The following is a 5,489-nucleotide window of genomic DNA, read 5'->3' on the forward strand; positions in this document are numbered from 1 at the left end:
GAGAGTTAGCCGAGAAAAGGCTAGATATAATGGGCCAAGCGGTGTTTAAAAGAATACAGTTTCCGTGTAATTATTTCGGGGCATAAGCTAGAGCTAACCATGTGGGCGGCCAGGTGCCGGGGACGCAGCACCGCTGCTTTTATTACAAGATCTCTCTTTCACTTTGTCCCTTCTCTTGTATGTATTCAACTGTATATTAATATGAAAGACCAGAGATATGTGTCTGTATTCTTTCTGTCACTTTAATTTTTAATGGCAGAGTCTCTGACTAAACCCGGAACTTACTGATGCAGTTAGAGTGGTTGTCCAGGAAACTTCACTGATCTTTCTTTGTTTCCTTAACACCAAGACTACAGGCACACATCACTATGCCCAACTTTCTAACTGAGTGCTGAGTATATAAACCCAGGTCTTCATGCTTGCAAAACAAGCACTTACCTACTGAACCCTTGTCAACCAGTTTTCTTTAAGAAATATAAGAAGGAAGATGTGGAGATGGCCTAGAGGGTAAGAGTATTGCTGTGTGCGAACCTAAGTTCAGGTCCCCATCACTCATGTAGTTGCACATGTGCTTGTAACCCTAGTGTTATGGGAGGCAGACATAATTGAGGATCTGAACTTGGCACCAGGCTAGGAGACACCAACTTCCAGAGACCCTTTCCTGTCACTGCCTACCATAGATGTGGAGTTGAGAGGTCCCTGCACAGAACATCTTCCATTCTTTTTTGGTCTCCTGATTGATGCACAGGCATTTGCACTGTGAGGTCAACCTTGGATGTCTACAGTAACTGTTCTTTTGCTCAAGAGTCAAATCTCTGTAGCTGCTTCATAGTTGCCAGGTTGAATTCTGATGCTTGAAGCCAGAAGTCACTCTGGCCTCTGGTCTAATACCTTTTGAGGCTCAGCACAGTCCTCAGAGAAACCATCCCAGAGGAAAAGATTGTACAGGAGAAGAGAACATATGAACCAGTGCTCAATGCCTGTCTTATCCCTGATATAGAAGCATATATCTTAATATCTTCATATCCCTGATATAAAGACTACAGGAACTATCCATGAAACCATGACATTCAAGTTCACCCTGGCACACCAGCATACCTCACAAACATACTATAAGCTCCAGATAGATGCCCTGGTGACTGCTCTCAACTCTGCTCTGTTCCCAGGAGAATAGATTTCTGTTCCTTCTGGAGATGTCTCCCCAGCCATTTCTCTACTTGATTTGGACAAGTGGAAATTTGTAGTAAAATGTGGTGTTGGAGCAGAAGAGACCAGTAAAAGGATCCATGTCACATGAAAGCCAAAAAGTGGCTTGTGGGTAATGGGGGAGCACAAGGTATGGAGGGAGATGAGAGAGAAGAGGGGGATAGAAGACAGCAATCAACAAAAAATGAAGCTTGTTTGAAGATCCCATCATTAAACCCAATACTTTGTATGCTAACAAAAATCAAGAAAGAGACACAGGGAAGGGAAGCATGGATTGGGGGAAGAAAGAGAAAGGGGGAGAGAGAGGGAGACAGGGAGGGAAGGAGGGGGGATGAAGAGGGGTGGGGAGAGAGATAGAAAGGGGTGTATTCTCTGTTAGATACATTTAGAGTTTCTTACCTTCCTGGTGAACTTTATATTGGGTAGCTTAAAGACAGATGACTATCAATGAAGGGAAGTAACAGAAGGTAGAGCCCCAGTCCACACACAATGGCAAATATCATGTCCATTGTGTCCATCGTGGAGCTGAGGCTCAGCCATGTGGCATATATGCTTTCCAGAAGAGAGGGAAGATTCTCCATCTGAACTGAGGAGTGAAGGATTAACCCATGCCCACTTCTTCACAGAACTGGGTGACATCACAAAGCCAGGTCTCCACATCACAAAGGGCTTCTGAGAGTGGGGGAGGGGCAATGCAGACAGATGAATTCTCCCTCCTCAGTCTTTGGGGTACTTCCTTTAAATTCCACCTACTCTATATTTTTCAATGTACTATTAACAGCTCCCTCATCCAAGGAATTCATATATTACCTAGTTCATTTTCTTATTTGCAGATCTTAATTTGAGGTCTTTTAAAGTCAGGGTTTTTGTTTGTTTGTATTTTATTTTACTTTATTTTATTTTTTTTCTTTTTCAAGACAGGATTATACAATGCAACAGCCTTGGCTGTCCTTAAACTAGCTCTGTAGAACAGGCTAGCCTTGAACTCACAAGAATTTCCTGCCTCTGCCTCCCTAGTGCTGAAATTAAAGGCATGCACCACCGCTACCATACTTAAGATCAGTATTATCATCCTTAAAGTATCTTAGATTGGGGGAATGGAGAGATAGCTCAAGGCTAAGAGAGCTTGTTCAATCATGAAGATTTGAGTTCAGGTACTAGTAGCTACATAACAAGCTAGGCCTCTGTCAATTCTTATAATCCCTACTCAAAAAGGAGTAGACAGAGAAGAGCACTTGCTGGAATGTTGAATAGTGATTATTAGAGGCTGAGAAGGAATTGAGAGGAGTGGTGAAAAGGAGGCTGCTTTTGGTTGTGCCTGCTATAAACATGTATTGAAATAAAACACTGAGTTAAATTAATGTTTACAACTAATACATGTTAATAAAATCTTTTATTTTTGCAGCACCCTTATTTGGGTTTCTGTGAGAATAATGGTGACCTCCATTAGAGAAATTTGAAAGTGTCTAAAAATTTTAGAAACATTTGCTCAAAATTACAAAAGGAAGTCTGTTCCTAGAAAGAAGATCACAAAAATTATCCTCTAGTGAGCATTAATGGGAGAGAGGAGGGGAGCAGGGAGAGAATCTCACACCATGTGAAACTGGGATGGAGCTTTGAAACTGGAAACCATTAGGAAGGATAGCTCTCATGTATTGCTTGGCCCTAAGGGAAAAAGAAAGATACTTTGTTGCTTTAATGTCAGGATATACATGGCTTCATGGCCATATATAGCCATTATTCACTCTTACAGGGAGATAGAAAATTCCTTTTAACTCTGAAGAACAGGGGAGTCTTTGATTCCTATAGATTTTCTACCCAAAGCTGTAATTCAGAATGGTCCTTGGTCGAGGATTATCAGGAGGCAGGGCTTGCTCACAGCTGCAGGTGGGAGGGATATACTGAATTCTTTAAAATCTGTGAAGTTGCAGTACATTTTATCAACTCTTTTGAAGGAGAGAGGCCACCAGGCTGAGAGACCAAGGTTAGCTCAAGTTCTGAGAGAGAGAAAAGGCAGCTAGAGGGTCTATCCAACATTTGTGAAGCATGTCAAGTCTCCTTTAAATGTTTGGTAAAAGGATAAAGAAATGGTTTAGCAAATAAAAGCACTTGGTCTCAGAGAAGAATATAGTCCACTTCCTAGCATTCACCTTTGATTGCTCCCAAATACCTGGGACTTAAAACTCTCTCCGGCCTCCTCAAAAACCTGCACATATGTGAGTACAAATACAAAGGCACATGAATATGCATAAATAAAAATAAAATAAACCATTAATTTTAAAAGTCATTTTAATATTCAGTAGAATTCCCCATTAAAGCCATCTTCCTCTCCCCAACATGGGGATTAAAAATACCACTGTACTTGGTTTTTACATATATGCTAAAGATCCTAACTCAGGTGTTTATTCTTTTGCATCAAGCATTTTACCAAGAGAACCATCTCCCTGGACATTGGAAACAGTGTTTTGATGTCAAGAATGTTTATGGAAGTAGGTTTGCACTATCTTTGTCGATAACCCATCCCCGTTTATCTCTGGTAGGAAGCAAGGCCCATATAAAACATGGAACAGAGAGAAACCATCGCTTTATATTAAGGTGAAAATGTGTGTTTTGTTGTACGTTAAATATCTTGAATGTGTTATTATTAGAAAAATAATTTTTACATGGACTAAGATTTTTTCTGTTGATTATGCTTTCCTATTAGTAAAAACTAGAGAGGAATTTTCTAGTTGGCTACAGATACTTCTCTGAACAGCACAGTGCCTAGGACAGCAGAGATGGCAACTTGCAACAGTTGGCACTATTGTTCCATGCTGGGAGCAACACAGTAGGTCCAAGGTTGTATTAGGGGGCAAGAGGCTGGGATTCTGAAGGGTCTGGGGTTCATTGCTCAATTGTACATTTTTCTGAGATGGTTGATCTTTAATGTGCCTCTCCCTTGTAGAATACCTTTGGCAGGAGGAATTGGCTGGGTGACTGGGTGCTCTTCCTTGCTCTGAGTAGGAGGCTGGCTTATGATGGGGGGTGGGGTGAGTTTCCCTGTGCTGTTTAACCTTGGAAGCACGGAGTTTACGTTGCTGCATCGTTTTAATTTCTAACATCTCTCCATGTCATAAGTTCCTGGGCTTCAGCAACATTGCTGTCCACACGTGGTTTCTTTTTCACTTCGTTTCGTTGACTCTGGGCAGTAGCTGCTGTAGGCTCACCTTTCTTAGGCAGATACCTGCCCTTCGATTGCTTGCGTGGGGTGAATTCCTGGAAGAAAGTGGCTCACACGGTTTTGGAAGGGGCTATTTGGAGGAACCTGTGTGGGTTTTGGCAGGGACTGATAATGTCTTTTAGCTTCCTCACCTCGGTAAATAGGTGCCAACACTTTGATTTGGCTCTTTGGTGAGACTTGATGCTTTGGAGTACTGGGCTTCTGCTGCACCAGGCTCTTGTCCCCTCCTACCATCACAATATCACCTAACCCCTGGGAAACCAAAGTGTCTGCAGGAAGCAGTGTGCTCGTGGGATGCCGGAGCACAGCAGTGGTGTAGACTTGCGGCTGGCTGGCTGATTGTCTCCACACATTGTCGAAACTCACTAAGAGTTATTTCCTGGTGACTGTGTGCCCCCTGGGTTTGGATACTGGTCCTTCTAGGCAGTAAAAGGACTTCTTGGGTCTCTCGCTCTTTCTCTAAGACAGTCCCACTCTGAGATGGTGTATCTGTGAATTTATGTTTGAGAGTTTAAGAATGATGCTTGCTTGCTCTCTGCTTTGTTTGGCAGGGCCTGTGAAGGCTCATGGTCAGCACCAGATGGAAATGCTCTCAGGGTTCTCTCGATATCCGTACAGGAAAAAGACGAGACAAGGAAAAGATTCCGTAGTGATGAAGAAGAATCCTCAATTACCACCATTCTCAATTGGCGTGGTTTCCCTAGGAACCTGACTAGCTCAACTGCTGAACTGGTCCCAGATACAGACTTCATTGAGGACAGCGAGTCACACAGTGCAACAGGCAAGGACTCAACTTTTTTCAGCTTAAAGAGATTTTTTTATGGGCTTGAGCCTCTTGAAGGGTAGGCCCCACATGTGCTTCATACGAAACCTTGCAATCTGTTCTTCCATGGCCTGGTGAGCATCTGAATCAAGAAAGACAAGCTTCTGGGAAGAGCTCATGGACTTTCCTGAACTCTTAGAGGATGTAAATTCTTAGTTTCCAATTGGATGTCAGACATGAAAAACCATCATTCATAGCAAGCCAGAATCGACGCACACTCAGAGGGATCAGACTTTGATT

General features: G+C 42.6%; 1 pseudogene; it reads right to left on the reverse strand.

Moving 5' to 3' along the window:
• LOC101988403 overlaps window positions 1-1,787 on the reverse strand; it is a 31,114-nt pseudogene extending 29,327 nt beyond the window's left edge.
• Between the last annotated feature and the right edge of the window lie 3,702 nt (window positions 1,788-5,489).

This window comes from Microtus ochrogaster, unplaced genomic scaffold (assembly GCF_000317375.1).
Source record: "Microtus ochrogaster isolate Prairie Vole_2 unplaced genomic scaffold, MicOch1.0 UNK21, whole genome shotgun sequence".
NCBI classification, from domain to species: Eukaryota; Metazoa; Chordata; class Mammalia; order Rodentia; family Cricetidae; genus Microtus; species Microtus ochrogaster.